At 41.3% G+C, this 16,887-nt stretch overlaps 1 pseudogene; it reads right to left on the bottom strand.

Moving 5' to 3' along the window:
• Positions 1–3,521: 3,521 nt before the first annotated feature.
• LOC141574814 (trafficking protein particle complex subunit 9-like) overlaps positions 3,522–16,887 on the bottom strand; it is a 58,507-nt pseudogene continuing 45,141 nt past the window's right edge.

Raw genomic sequence — 16,887 nt, 5'->3', positions numbered from 1 at the left:
CCTGTGCCAAGTGCAAGCAAATGCGGTTCGCAAGCTGCCCGGAGGCTGACTCCGGGGATTCCTTCTCCGTCGCAGCTGTGAGGGAGCCTTGTCTTTCCTGACCACAACCACAGAGGCGATTTTGAGTCTCTGAAAACGGCCATACCAGTGTATATCACAACCCTCACAAGATACATTGAATAAAGTAGAAAACTTTAAGTGTCTCCTTTAGGATAGAAATAGGGTATAAAAGAAATAAATTAAAAAATTCTAGTGCCCGAATAAGTGCTAAATTACACTGGCTGCATCATAAGGTTAGACAACTTCATTACCGCTTTACATACCACATCTTGTAGTTAGATATTATTTATCTTTTATTTCCCTAAAGAAAAAACAATCATTTGATGAGTTCTTGTGTCAGAGGTGACGAGCAGAGAGCAAGTGTAAAACCGGGAATCGTGGTGCTGGTTAGGCTAAGACTATCTCCGTCACTGCGCAGATCATCTTTACTCATTATACTGCACTTTTTGGAATCACCTTCTCACTTGGAAAAACCCCTGTGTCAGTTGGATTTGTTAGTAAAACAATTCTTTTTCTTACCTAGAACATCAGTGATGTTTTCAAGACGATAAAAAAATTTGCCCATGGCATTTAAACAGTTGCTTGTTCTCGTAACTCATGGCTCACAGTCTCCTATTTGTCACAATTGGAGAACTGTGTTTTCTTTGTGCAAATTCCCATTGCTTTGTTGATGCAGGGACACTTGTCCTTACTGGATGGAGTATGATAGCAGTTTTTGGCATTCTCTCACTAAATCTGGAGTCCTGTGTTATGTTTCCTGTTAACTTAAAAAATTGGAATATTGTTATTTACCTAAATATCTAACCTCACACCAGTGATACATATCAAAGTGGTCCAAATAGGAATTCCAATATTAAATGAGACAGTAATTTCACAACCCACTTTTCCAAAAATTTGGGTTGATGGTTCAATTATACCAGGGACATTAGCTGTTTTAATTGAATCAATCATTGCTTTCTTCAATAAAATTTTCCATTCCATCTGCTCTATTGGTTTATTGTTCTTCAGTGTTTCATTTGCTTTCTTTCCCAAAAATATATGATTTTGGCTTTTGTCATTGAAAATCCTTGCTGGTTTTGCTACCTCATGCTGGAGAGGAAGGCTTGTGACTGTTTTATAGTCACTGGTTTCATGGTTGTATGAGTGCTTAATGACATGTTGCAGGGGTGAGGAGACCTAGTGATGTGTGTACATAAAAGGCTTAGTCTACACTGAATGCAGGGTTAGTGTTCGCAGCCCATGTCATCAGTATCATAATTAATCCATTACAATCATCCTCTATTAATCAGTGTTATCCTTCTAACGTCTCCAGGAGAGGAAATGTAGTAGTCTAAATGCAAATCTTTGCCAAAATTTCAGTCAATTCAAAACCTTTAAAGCTTTGCTGTCAATAGGACTGTGTGCCTGCTATCCCTACTTCTGCTCCTCCTGACCCAGGACGCAGTCTCCATGGCTGATGATCCGTGAGACACTGGATTCTTGATCCCATGGCTCTGTGTGTTCTGAGACATCTGGGGACTTCAGCATTTTTTTAGGGGCTTTGGGTCCCACCTCTTCATAGCATTGCTGAGATGAGATCTGTGGGTTCACCTTCATTCTTGAGTGTATTGTGCATTTTTTCTAGAACCAACACATGCCACCGTGGCAGCACTGCTTTGACCACGTGCTGGGGCAGCGTGTGCTTGTCAGTTCTTGGGTTTAAATTTTCTGTTCTAATTTCTATAATGGGGTATATTGACAGATACACTCCATGTAAACAGAAGCTCTGTGGTTTTCAGCAACTTCTAAGAACATAAATATTCCTGAAGCAGCTAATCTTCCTCCCAAGAAGTGAGGAGCAAGCCGGCAAGTCCTGGGTGCCTGTGGCGGCCAAGCTGTGCAGCCCAGGCTGCTCACCGAGGAGCAAGGAGAAAATCTTAAAAACCTACTTCCATGCTGTCTTTCACAGAATCTCAGAACTGAATGTTTTAATATTTAAAGAGGGATGATTAGTTTTTTTATATATTATTTTATTTTTTTTCCTTTTTCAGTATTATTAGGTATAATTATTACAGTTCAACTCCACATACACATTGCATGTAAATACATGTATTTACATACTGCATTTTTTAGTTTACATATATGTACTAATTATTGTTTCTAAGAACATATTAGAGCTTTAGATTTTTAAAATTACAGTTACCAGAGGAATAAGGACATCTACAAAAGAATAAACAGAATATGGTAATCCAATCGCAAAAGACAGTCAGATGTGCTTGCATATATTCAAGAAATCAAAACAATATTTAGTTCATTTGTGGTCTTATTATTATTGCTATTAATTTTAGATTCCCCATAAATGAAGTCTTATGGCATTTTTCTTTCTCTTTCCACCCCACTTCACTTCGAATGACAGTATTCAGGTACATCCATGTTGCTGCAAATGGCATCTTTTATGGCCGAGTAGTATTCCATTGTATATATGTATCACCTCGTCTTTATCCAGTCATGTGCTGATGGACATTTGTGTTGCTTACATGTTCCTTGTTCTATTTCCCTTCTGGCAACAATTACGGATTTTAAATATTTTCCACCTTAAAATCCTTCCTGAAGGAGATGTGGTAACTGGAATCAAAAACAGTTACAGCACAGGGTTGTGTGTGATGGGCCTTGGGGGCTTGGTAGAAAGGTTGGCAGAAAGGATTTCAGATTCTTATCAAATGAGTCCTCCTCTTGTAGCCCTGCTGACCGCCTCTCTCACGGCCTGCCCTACAAGTCTGACCAGTCCCTTCTGTGAATCCTACTTTATTGTGCACAAATTTTGTCCAATTGGTGTCATCCAGTAGGGACTTTAAGTGAGGCACCCAAGCTCCTGTGTTGGTTTCTTCCATCAGCCCTTAACTTCCTTGGGAGCCAGGACTGTCTCATTGCCCCAAGGAACCCTAATGCCTAGTGAGATGCCTGATAAAGCTGGTACTTAACGAGCACATGGGTCAAATGGAAAAACCTGATCAAAAAAAGGCCCTTATTTTTCAGACATGCCTACTTGAGCACATAGGGTAAAATGACATGTCTTCTTGGATTTGCTATCAAATACTTCAACAAAGGACAAATAAAAAACAAAGGTCTGAATAAAGGAAATATGGAAAAGTTTGTGAATTCCTTAATCTGGGTGATGGGCTTATTGTACTATACTTACTGCTGTATACTTAAGTTAGTTTATAATTTTACTGTCATTAGCTGAATAGCAAGTATTAATACATATTAATTGAAATCCTTAGAACTGAACAAACTTACCCCACACAAAATCCTTAGTATCCTAGTAGTTTGTCTTTCAGAAATCTTTTCCCACAAAGACAGGAAAAAAGGGAAAGGCAGATCCGTGCAGTATTTCCACATTGTCAAAAGACCAAAGGCCGATACAAATGAAGAGATTGTAAAAAAGATAAAGAGGCTGAAATCAATGTCTGGAAAACCTAGCTAACAATCCTAAATGGCCCAACTTAACTAACCTCAGCACTGCTGCATCAAGAATGGGGCAAATAGCACCTAGTGGATTTTTTTTTAAATAAATAAATAATGATCCAGTTCCTACCACAGGCAATTATGATAAGACTGAGTATAAGTTCTAACACCAACTAGTGTACAAATCATAATTTCTACTTGATTCAAACTGCTTCTACTATAAAATTTGAATCTTTTTATTCTTAAGAGAGATTTGTGGCCTATGACCTAGTGATAAAATTTTCAACTGGCTTGTATTAAAAAAGTTCACCATAGTGAGAGTTTATTACATCAAGTATTCCTTTTTGGGAAACCCATGTGCCTTGTCACTCTCTTTCATAAGATTTCCTGTGGAAAATTCAATCCTTCATTCAGGAAAAGGAAGAGCAATATATCTCATGGAAAACCTTCATAAACTGCAACACAAGAAAATGAAAATGACAGTGAGCAGCCCGTGAAGCCGGCAGACACACAGTGCAGGGCTGTGTTCCCACCTCAACTTTCTGTAACCAGCAGGGAAAATGTGCATTTCAAGAAATAGACATAAACACTTTTCAGGACCTGAGCACACAATTTCCCTTTCAGGGTTTAGTGAGCTTCCATTTAATTCTATGAGAAATGTTTAAAACAACAGAACAACAGCTGAGATAGGGTTTAAAGTAACTTTTATGTCTTAGTGAAAATAAAGCCAACTGATAGTTATCATTTTTACTTTATTTGATCTCACTCTCTTACTTTACCTCCCCAACCTCCTCCACAAAATGATGGTGAACATCCCCTCTTGGATCAGAAGGCTAAGTAGAAAGTACCAATCAAATGGAGGTGTGCTTTGTTGTTTTATTTTTCAAAACAAACAAGTTTCATTCATGTGATTTAATAATTAAGATCAGAAACAAAGTCTACTCAATAAATGGTAGCCAACACATGTCATCATAGCTGCTGATCAGGTTTAGCCCCACGTTACACACTTTTACATGGACATGTGCCATGTGCTGTCATGGGAAACGGTGAGTGGAGACAGGTCCTCTGCTCTCACAGGGCACACAGCCTGGTGGGGGAGGCGGTGTTCAATCATTGCCCTTTTTTTTAAATGTACTTACAAATTATGGGAAATGCTATTTAAAAAGAACAAAATGAGTCAATGAAAGTGAAAAATACAAGGACAGTATTTAGGCTGAGGGAAGACAGGGAACCTCTTTGAAGAGCTGACACTCCACTGAGACCCAAAGGACAACTCCGGTGCTGCAGGTGAAGGGCAGGGACACATTGATAAAGGGCAGATATCCAGAATATACCAAAATCTCTTTAAACTCAACAAGAAGGATGAACAACCTGATTAAAAAATGAGCAAAATGCCTGAACACACACCTCATCAAAGAAGAAATCTAGATGCCAAAGAAGTCTATGGAAAGATGCTCCACAGCATCTGTCATCAAGGGGCTGCAGACTGAAACAGCGAGGTACCACTGCACACCTGTCAGAACTGCCAAAACGCAGAACACTGAAGGCACCGAATGCTGGTGAGGATGTGGAGCGTCAGGAATTCTCATGCATTGCTGGTGAGAATGTAAAATGGCCCAGATACTTTGGAAGACGGTCTGGCAATTTTTCACAAAACTAAACGTACTCATAATATATGATCTGGCAAATGTGCTCCTTGGTGTTTACTCGACGAAATGGAAACTTATGTCCACACACAAATCTGCATACAGATGTTAATAGCAGCTTTATTCATAATCACCAGAACTCAGAATCAACTAAGCTGTTCTTCAGTAGGTGAATGGATAAACTGTGGTCCAGCCAGAAAATGGACTATTTTTTGGTGCTAAAATGAAATGAGTTATCAAGACATTGAAAGACATGGAGGAACCTTAAATGCATATTACTAAGTGAAAGAAGCCAATCTGGGAAGGTTCCGCAACTGTCTGATTCCAACTGTATGGTGTTCTGGGAAAGGGAAAACCACAGAGACTAAAAGATCAGTGTCTGTCAGAGGCTAGAGTGGAAGGAGCAATGAATGAGGTGCAGCACGGAGCATTTTAAGGTCACTAAGACAGACTACTCTGTATGATGCTGTGACAGTGGATACATGACATTGCACATCTGTCCAAACCCACAGAGTGCACACCACCAAGTGTAAATCCTAGTGTCAAGTCTGGGCTCTGGGTGATGATGACGTGTCAGTGCAGGTTCACTCATTGTCACAAATGCACACTCTGGTGCAGGCGTCAATAGTGAGGGGGCTGTGGGGACAAACTGCAGTTCATACACCGAATCCAGCCCCAGCCACCGCTGTTAATAACGCTCTGTGGGTGTGTGGAATGTCCGGCTGCTCTGGCGTCTGAACAGCAGAGCTGAGCAGCTGCACCAGAGATCAGGAGGTTTGCAGACCCTGAAATACTTACTCCCAAGTCCTTGACAGAAAAAGTCTTCTGAGCCCTGTTCTAAACGAATCAGAATTCACCCTGATGAGACAGGACAGCAGGGCACAAACCAGGCATGGTTAATGGGGCTGAAGCAATGTTTTAGTTCCAACACCTTTGCTGAAGTCCTGCAGGTCCAGCGACAGACTGTAGCCAGGAAGCGTCTGCAGAAGGAGTCGGGAGCAGGCCTTCCCGCCAGGCTCCGGGATGCCGGGGGCCGCGCGCTGCATGGGGGCCACCCGCTTGAAGAAGGCGGACTTGCAGTGGAAGCCGATCAACTCATAGAGCTCGGAGAGGATGCTGCACTGCTGAATTCTCTCCTCGGAACGCTGAAGCACAGGAAGAAAAGCAACAAGCATCTGAACGAAACATGTAAGTGAAAAAAGACCCGTAAAATTTTTTCCCTTAAAACAGAGACTCAATGACACAAGAAGGAAGAGGAAGGCTGACTTCGTGCACTGATGGGACCGGATGCAGAAATGCAGGGAAGCAGCGCTGTGCAGACGCTCCAGACCCCCTCTGGGCCCCACCTTTCCACATTCCACCTCTCCTTTTACTAGAAAGGCCCGTATTCCCTGAAACAGAGGAATCTGCTACCTAAACATGGGACACAGAGAAGGGAAAGAGGAAAAGGAAGGGAAAGTAAAGGAACAACAGTTCATCTAGACCCTAGGGTTAGGATGGGACTTTCACCAAACACACAACCTCTCAAAGCACAGAGCACACAGTGAGAGGCTGACAGAGTGACTGCGACTTCTGCTCCTTAAACACCAGCTACCTGCCAGCACACGCTGTGCCCGTTACTGAATCATTACAATCATTTCAGAAACTATTACTACCCCGGCTCACAGGCAAGGAAATCTGAAACTCGGGGAGGAATTATTATCATCCTGGACAAAGTCCCACGGCCCAGAAGTGTCAGAGCCTCCGGCAGACCCTGGACTAAAATGCTCCTCATCAACATGGGCCCTGAGCCTCAGGCTGAGGCCACGTCAAGTCTGCACGGGCCCAGAGCACGAGTCTGTGGGACAGGGAGTGGTCCCACTCGAAGTGCCAGGCCAAGGCCCTCAGGAACCTATGTAATGAAACCAAATCTCCAAACACATTTCCAATGCACTGCCCTGTCCGGGAGGACTGCTCGGCACATCTGTGCTGTCACCTGTGCACAGGCTGAGCAAGGGGCCCAGACAGTGACGTGACGTCCCAGCGGAAGTGGCTTGGAGACCGCTTCATCACAGGACAGACTCTCCCGGCTTCCAACGTTAACTCTCCATTCCATTTCCAACTGGAAAGTAAGTTTAGACTTGTTTTCCTCTCCGGAAACAAAGAGAGTGGTAACATCAGCGGGAAACTCAAGACTGAGGAAGAGTCTCCTGGCCATTGGGAAGGATAGGCCGGGGAGGGAACAGAGACAGGGATCAGAAAGACCCGTGTTCCAGTCCAAAGTCTGCACGTCACTCGCTTTGACAGTTTCCTTATTAATACAGGTGATAAAATCTAATTATGATTGTTGGGAAAACTAAATGAAATAACGTATGCCACTAGCATAGGTGTAAAATCCTCCATGAGTGTTCCAGAAATGGACGTGACCGTGGTTAGGTACTGTCTGCCAAGTCTTGTGTGCTAAGTTCACATCAGCCAGCCAGAGATGTGCCAGAGAATGCCTCAACAGCCAGCAGCCTTCTACAACTTGGAAACTCACAGTGTCCGAAGAACTGGCAGTGGTGGATGCTTTGGGACACTCTGGAGGTAGCACTCCAGTGATGACTTTAAAAAGCTGGGGAGAATTTAGGGGACCATACAGTTCAAATACAGAAAACTCATTCCATGTCTACAAATATTCATCTAGAGCCATGATGATTCAGAGAGGAAATTCATATTCAAAAGTACATCATTTCCCCACATAAGTGCATCAAAACAATTTGGAAAGAATGTAACTTTCTTCTCTAGATCACACAGTGGGGATTACAAGGTTTGTTCTGAAAGCCCTACGTGTAAATCACCTGCAAACGTAACTGGGTCCACTATCAGTCATCATCATTCGAAGGGAAGGATGGAAAAGAACAAAGCCAAGCTAATACACTCCGGTATTTTGTTGGGTTACAATGTCACAGAGGAGACGGACAGGTCATCAAGGAACCACTCTGCCGTGATCACGGAGCCGGGGAGCGGGATGGGCGGCAAGATGTATGGCGCAGCAGTAGCTGTGCCCGTGCTTCTAGGCAGGTACCCAGTCACTTCGACAAGGTGTCAAAAGTGTATGCCCACGTCCTCATCACCTGACATGTATTAAAGAGAAATGGAAACCTATAAAAGGCCAATAACCTCGGTGGGTACACTGTCCAAAGAGCAAAGTCAAAGTTTGACAACTGGCCATCCCGGTTCCTTGGGATTCATTCTTGGAGAACCTTAAAAACCACTCCTCTGTCCTCAAGAAGTGCTGCCTACTTGCCCTATCTTTGGCTCAGGGATACAGCACGTTCATGTGGACTTTAATGTCTGCACAGATTTGACTGTCTTTCTCCAGGTTCACTTGTCCATTCTGAAGAGGCCTGAGTTAAGTCCAAATTCCATAAGATCAATTCCCTCCAGTGACAACTCAACGAGTCTGCAATTACAAACCAACTGAACAGGACTGTCCTCAGCTAAAAATGTCACCCACCCTTCACTGTTTTCTTAATCTCCTCTCCTGGCTAATTGCAACAGACTAACACCACCCTCCACCAAGATCCCCAACTATGTCAAATAGAAAGTAAGGTCTATAAAAGAGGAGACAACTCCATAGTCACCTCTGAATTCCTAGCATATATTAATGTCAATAAATAGAACTATGATTATGGCTTCTTTCCTTTAAAACCTTTCTGGTTATTTAAATGAGACCATGGAAGGGAGGTGTTTGGGTCCAGTATCTTGATTCAGAAGACTCTGGAGGCCTTTTTTGGAATGGCTGTCCACTGACTCATTCAAAACACAACTTCTCTTTCCGGGAGGAGCTGTGATTTTCTGCCAGGAGTTTGTTGTCACTCTCATGCCAGAACATATTTAAACTAAATCCTCACTTTGGATATGTTATTTTTCCCCGCTTCCAAAAAAATTGACTATCCTTATTACCTTGCCTTGAGGAATGCTTTTTTTCCTTTTCTTTCTAATTCACCCTTTTATAAAGCAGGGTTCTCAGGATGTGCTTGGCCTTACATAAGAACAGCCATCCAACTCCCAGTGTGAGAGGCCTCGGGCTCAACTCCTTCCCTCCTGTCAGGGCAACTGAAACTCAGTTCAGGAGTGAACCGGCACCCCAGGGCTTCTAAGGCTTGCTTATCTCCCAGAATCCCTGCTTTCTGGTTTGTCTTGGCTTCTGAGGATTTCCCCTCACTTTCATGACAATTAGCTGTGCAGTTTGAAAGATGAGGAAGGAAGGTCTTATTTATTAATCAGCATTTTAAGGAACTTATGTAATGAAGGTTTTCACGAGTTTCTAGAACCCTCCATTGCCGAGACAGAAAACACACTAGATATTTTCTAAATTTAGCTATCATGTGCATTTTTCCTTTGCTTTTGTTTTCTTAAGTGCTAACAGACATTTTTTAATTAAAAAATAAAATAAGGCCCCAAATAGGATAGAACATTGAAGGGGCAAACAAAATTAAATGGCAAAGACAGAAAAATGATAAGTACTCTACAAAGTTAATAGAATGCATACACTATAGATCAGATCAGCAATTCTCAGTAACAGCTAATTGAAACCTGACCATGATGTAAAACGCCTCTCCTGTCAGGAGATGGACAACAGAAAATAGAATTAAATGAACAAACTAAAATTCTAAGTCTGGTGAGGTACAGAAGGCTACCAGCAAAATGTGTCATCTTCTGGAAAAGAGGGAGACTCACCAGCCCCTTTCTGTGCAGCCTGAGCCCAGGTGAGGACGGTGAAGTGAGCTCTGTAAGTACCCAATTAGCAAAGTGAGTGATGAATAAAGAGACGTGAGCTTTGATGACAGAGAAGATAACACTATTCACTTGTCCTGTAAAGTATGACTTCACGTTCAGTGATCAATACCTCGGCATCCTCAGGGATTGAGATTATAGGAAAATGCACAGCCCGGGCCCAGACCTCCACTCTGATTGTGACACTGCACTTAGATGTCTCAAGGGCACCTCCAACTCCACCTGTAAAGAGATGACATCACGGTGCTCCTCCCATAGCCGTCCTGCCCAGGGCCTCTGGTCGGGGGGCAAGGTCTCCCTGCCTCTCCCAGCTCAGGCCCATCACTCACAGATGTGACTGGACCCCTTCTTCAGGGCCCAATTTCCTCAGTCAATGAGTCCCACCACCCACACCTGACCTACCAGGTACTCACTGGCACTCCCTCTGCATTGACTCTGTGCTGGGGACCACACTGCACACTGTGCACACGTTATCTCACTGGATCACCACAGCAGTACTGGGAAGTCGGTACATCACTGCTTCAATTGATTAGATAAATTGTTTCACTTCCTTGAGTGCGTCATCCAAAGTGACACGGCTACTGAGCCACAAACCTGGGACTGAAAATCACTTGAAAATTGAACACCGCTACACCTCACAGCCAACCTACTCTGACTCATCACATCACCTCCTGCCGAGCCTTCTAAATTTTTCTAAGCATTCTACAATACTAAAGTGATCTACGAGAGCACCCGACTCCCCTACTTAAAATCTGTCAATGACGGTCCACTGCCCTTAGGAGAAAGCCCCACTGGCCTGAGCTCAGCCCAACGGCCCGGCATCCACATTCCCTGTGTGGCTGCTCCACCTCACCCACCACGCAGCACTACACGTGCCGTGTCAAGGACAGGGATGCTGACTCCATACAACCCGGGGATCGTCTCACTCGAACAATGATCACCCTCTTCAGTGGTCACCCTCTTCAATGCTGACTCTCAGAAAAATATTTTCTCAGGATGAATCAATCTTTTTTCTTACAACTTCCCATCATTGATAATGAGATCCCCCCAAAAGAGAGAAGACCTAATCCTCAGTCTCCTTATCTGTAAAGTGAGAATAACAAGGAAATATGAGAGGTTTTATGTGAAATAATATTCATGTGAGGCTGAGAGACAATTCCCAACATACAGTAAGCACTCAATATGTGCTTACTTAATATTAATAAAATAGATTCCAATCCAGCAACCTTAAATCAATGCTTTATGGCTTTGTCCAAAAGACTACCGACAAACTGTTGGATGAACTGCTTTGAGCAGATCAGCCCAAGTGTACTGGGAGAGGTAAGCCTTGACTCCAGTTACAACTGCAGCCAACAAGCACTACGGGGTGGGGGCAGTTTGCTCAAACTCTTACATGTTGCTTGAGCATTTAGTTGTAGTTATTGAATAAAGACAGGTATTATATAGTCAAATCTCCTGAAACATAAATCTTCAAAGATTGATGCAAATTAGATTTCAAGTACAACACTCTCACTAGAAAATATTTGAAAATTATAGTCTTAGCTCCTCCGCACATCAAAAGGGCATGTTCTTAATATATCTGACTATATACACTGAAAGGATGGTTTAAAAGAAATTAAGATGAAGCCATACTGAATAAGCTCTCAGTATAATCTGCACAAAGCCCCACACAAAGGTCTCATTTCTCACTTCCACATAGGTGTTCAGGTAGCTTAACCTGGGTCTTGGTTTCTTATGACACGGGGGTGGGAAGAATTGTGGATAGATTTATGAAGCAAATATAAATCTAGGGTATTTGCTGTGTAGGAATCCTAGAAATAAATAAATTGATATCTAGTCCCACCCTTAGGAAGCTTAGCCTTTCCAATTACAACAGCATTAATAATAAAATGAGAGATATATTTAACAAAATTTTACAAGATTTGTACATTGAACATTTTGAAGTATCACCAAAAAAAGTTTAAAAGATCTACATATATGGAAGGCATCCCATGTTCATGGAATGGTAGACAATATTGTTAAAAATGTTAAGACTCCCCAAAGTGATCTACAAATTTAATGGAATCCCTATCAAAATTCCAGCTGACTTCTTTGCAAAAATTGAAAAACTGATCCCAAAATTCATATAGAAGTGCAAGGGACCCAGGTCAGCCAAAACAATCTTGAAAAAGAAGAGCAAAGTTGGAGGACTCACTCAAAGGTTACTACAAATCTATAGTACTCAAGTCATTATGGTACTGGCATAAGTTTGGATGCATAAATCCATGAAACACAATAAAAAATCCAGGGGGGTAACTTACATTTACAGTCAGTTTTCCAGAAATGTGCCAACAACACTCCATTGAAAGAATAGTCTATTCAACAAATGGTGCAGAGACACCTGGGTATCTGAAGGCAAAAGAATGAATCTGGAATCTGGACCCCCATATTTTATATAACAAATAAAATATTAATTCAAAATGGATCACAGACAGAAACATAAAAACTAAATGTATAAACTTTCTAAAAGAAGACATAGTACAAATCTTTGTGGTCCTAGGATAGGCTATGGCTTCCTAGATACAATACCAATAGCACAAGTGGAAAAAAAAAGATAAAATGGACTTCATCATAATTAAAACCATTTTTTACAAAGGGCATCATCAAGAAAGTGAAATGAAAGGGGAAGGGGGTAGCTCAATTGATAGAGTGCGTGCTTAGCAAGAAAAATAAAATGAATAAATCAAATTACCTCCCCTATAAAGAAACTATTTTAATGTTTAAAAAAAGTAAAGTGAAATGACAATCTGCAGAATAGGAGAAAGATTTTGCAAAGCATACATCTAATAAGAGACTAGTATCCAGGATATGAAACAAATGCTTACAACTGACCAATACAAAGAAAATCGACCCAATTTTTAAATATGCCAAGGATTCAAATAGATACACAATTGGCCAATAAGCATATGAAAAGATGCTCAGCATCACTAGCGAACTCAAAATCAAAATGATATCTCATTTTAAACCCACTAGGATGGTTATAATCAAAACATGGACAATAACAAGTGTTGACCAGGAGGCAGAGAAATGGGAACCCTCAATACACAGCTGTTGGAAAGGGGCAATGGTGCAGCTTCTTTGGAAAACCCTGGTGTTTCCTCAAAAGGTTAGAGTTATATGGCTAAGCAATTCCACTCCTACATATAGAGTCATCCCTCAGTATCCTCAGGGGTGTTCGTTTCAGGAACCCCGCACCCTGGATTCCATAATCCAAGGATGTTCGAGTCCCTTTACAACCAGCCATCTGGATCCATGAAGTGGAAACTACAGATATGGCGGGCCAACTCTGCAGCCAACAGAATGAAAACATATTGTCACAAAAACTTGCACATCAATATTCATGGCAGTATCATTCAGAGTAGCCAAAGGTTACAAACAATATCCATCCATCAATGGACGGATAAACAAAATTACCAAGAATAGTCCCACAAACTTTTGGTCATTGAATCTTTGACAAAGGAGGTGAGAACATACAATGGAGTAAAGACAGCCTCTTCAGCAAATGGTGTAGGGAAAACTGGACAGCTGCATGTAAATCAATGAAGTTAGACTACTCCCTCACAGCATACAGAAAAATGAATTCAAAATGGCTTAAAGACTGAAACATGTAGACAAGACACTATAAACCTCTTAGAAGAAAACATAGGCAAAACATCTGACATACATCTCAACAATGTTTTCCTAGAGCAGTCTACTCGAGCAATAGAAATACAAGCAAAAATACACAAGTGGGATCTAATTAAACTTACAAGCTTTTGCACAGGAAAGGAAACAAAAAGCAAAACAAAAAGACAATCTATGGAATGGGAGAAAATAGTTGCAATAAATGAAACTGACAAGGGCTTAATTCCCAGAATATGTAAACAGCTTTTACACTTAATAAGAAAGAAAAACAAACAATTCAATTCAAAAATGGGCAGAAGTCCTAAAGAAACATTTCTCCAATGAAGACATACAAATGGCCAATAGGCACATGAAAAAAATGCTCAATATCATTATCAGAGAAATGCAAATCAAAACTGCAATCAAGTCTCACCTCTCACCAGTCAGAATAGCCATCATTCAGAAGTTCACAGACAGTAAATGCTGGAGAGGCTGCGGAGAATTGGGAACCCTCCTACACTGTGGTGGGAATGCAGTTTGGTGGAGCCATTGTGGAAAACTGTATAGAGGTTCCTCAAAAGACAAAAAATTGACCTCCCTTATGACCCAGCAATCCCACTCCTGGACATATATCCAGAACTATCCGTAATTCAAAAAGACACCTACACCCCAATGTTCACAGCATCACTTTTTACAATAGCAAGACATGGAAACAACCTAAATGTCCACTGAAAGATGACTGGATAAAAAGACTGTAGTATATTTCTCCAATAGACTACTATTCAGCCATTAAATAATAATAAAATAATGCCATTTGCAGCAACATGAATGGACCTGGAGAATGTCATTCTAAGAAATGTAAACCAGAAAGAGAAAGAAAAATACCATATGAGATCACTCACATGTGGAATCTAAAAAAAAAAAAAAAAATCATAAAACAAAGACACAAAAAGATAAACTTATCTACAGAACAGAAATAGACACAGAGACATAGAAACCAAACTATGGTTACCAGAGGGGAGAGGGTGTGGGAAGGAATAAATTGGGAGTTCAAGATTTGCAGATACTAAGTATGTATAGAATAAACCGTAAGTTTATACTGTATAGCACAGGAGAATATATTCAATATCTTATAGTAACTTATGTTTAAAAAGAATATGAAAATGAATACAGGTATGTTCCTATTTAACTGAATTGTTGTGCTGTACACAAGAAACTGACACAACATTATAAACTGACTAGACTTCAATGAAAATATTTTTAAGTAGACCAAAAACGAAAAAAAAGAAAAAGGATATTATCAAACAAAAAGAATAAAGTAGTGATTCAGGCTACAATATGGATGAACCTTGAAACTTTATGCTAAAATAAGCCAGACACAAAAGGACAAATACTGCCCTTTAAGGTGAACTGTATCTAAGCGTTTACTGTACTACTTCTGTAAATTTTCCGGAGGTTTGAAGTCTATCAATATCAAAATAAATGTATTATTCATTAAAATCATAAAACTCTTCCTCACAGGAGGGCTTTAATTATTAAATGCAGAAATGCATGTAAAGCTCCTGGAACAACACTTTGCATGTCCACACACAGACACTGCTGTCACTGCCCCTCAGAGGGTGGTGCCAGCACTGATGAGGGCTGCCTCCACTCGCTGCCCTGCAGACAGGAGTGAGGGCCTGGGCTCTGACAGGCAGGGTGAGCGTGACCCTGGGTCAGACACAGCCATGCCCCAGACTCTGCGTTACCCAACTTTCTTATACAAACTGCAACATGTAATGTAAACATGCTATAGGGATGTATCTTACAACACAGGGAATACAGCCAATGTTTACAGTAACTATAAGTGGAGCATCTATTGTACACCTGAAACATATCATATTTTAAATCAGCTATATCTTTGTAAAAAATTAAAAAGTAATTTAAAAATGTTGTCACTTTAATATTCAATTCGGTTTTTAAGTAACTACTAAACAGCTTAGAATGTATAAAAGCATTTAAGTGTGCTGTTTGTTTACATATTTATTTACTTTCAGCCTCCTGCTAAAAGAGAAATTAAACAATTTTTTAAACACACCTTAACAACCATAACAACAAAAAGGCAAAACTGAGAGTGAAGAGAAATTGGAGATTCAATACTTAAATGAAACCAGGGGGAGGTAAAGTCATAAAAATGGATTCCCTGGAGTCAGGGCAAGTGTTAAAGGCCGAGTAGAAATTCTGCTGTAAGATTTTTGGCAGCTAAAGCAAAAAGAAAAAGATGAAGGGGCGGGTGGTAGAGCTCAGTGTTAGAGCGTGTGTAGAGCATACACGGTGTCTGGGTTCAAGCCCCAGGGCCTCCACTAACAGATAAATACACCTAATTACCTACCCCCCCAAAAGAGCCCCAAAGAAAAGAAAAAGAGAAATTTATTTCCAAAAAAACCGTGATATTAAATTTGGATTAAATACTTAAAAAAAAAAAAAAAAGGAAATATAGAAAAGATGAGTGACACTGTGAAGGAAAAGCCCAGCTGGGCTAACGAGCTAAGTCAAAAATCTAAGTGTGATAAGTGTCGGTTTACTGATCTAAGTTTTGCTGGGCTAACTCGTAAATCTGAAGTTTAGTGTCAGTTTACTGGGCTAATAAGCTAACTCGTAAATCCAAGGTCAACAATTGTCACTAACGTGATCTTTTCCAAATTCATAAGCTTCAGTGTACTGATTCCTTGCTTTTTGTTGTTTGAGCCTTATTGGCTAATAGCCCCTTACTTGTAATTAACCCTATAGAACCTCATGTGCAGGTCTTGGAGGTGCTCAGAGCTTCGGAACAGAAGACCCTCTGAGCCCGCCGGCGTAATAAATCTCAGTGCTTGTTTCTTGGCTGGCCTGTTCTTTCCGTAACAACACAAGCAATAATGCTCTGAGATAAATCTGTGATGGCTGCTGGCAGGGCCCCATGTCTCACGTGGGAAAAGCTGAAACATCCTTCTCACCACTCAGATTCATCATAAGCTCACCCCACACCTCCCGCTGTTAAATGCAGGAGCACAGGCAGGGCCCGGCCTTTGCTCTCTCTGTGTCATCACAGTGACACAGGATGGAAGGGGGCAGGGAACAGCCATTCAAGGAAGGCCACAGCAATTAACATCAAAATGGTGAAGGATTCAACCTCCAGTAGGCCTTGAGGCTCAGGATGAAGAGATTTAACTTCTAGCAGAGCTTGAGCTTCATTATACACCCATTGTAATAGTAACATGGTGAATAACATGCCCCAGGCACCATGGCAGTCCCAAGGCTAGCCACAAAAGGTCAAAGGGTGGGAAATGGCCAACTCCCTGGGAATCCCAGCCCC

This window comes from Camelus bactrianus, chromosome 23 (genome assembly GCF_048773025.1).
Source record: "Camelus bactrianus isolate YW-2024 breed Bactrian camel chromosome 23, ASM4877302v1, whole genome shotgun sequence".
Classification (NCBI taxonomy): domain Eukaryota; kingdom Metazoa; phylum Chordata; class Mammalia; order Artiodactyla; family Camelidae; genus Camelus; species Camelus bactrianus.
This window is presented reverse-complemented; position numbering and strand designations above follow the sequence as displayed.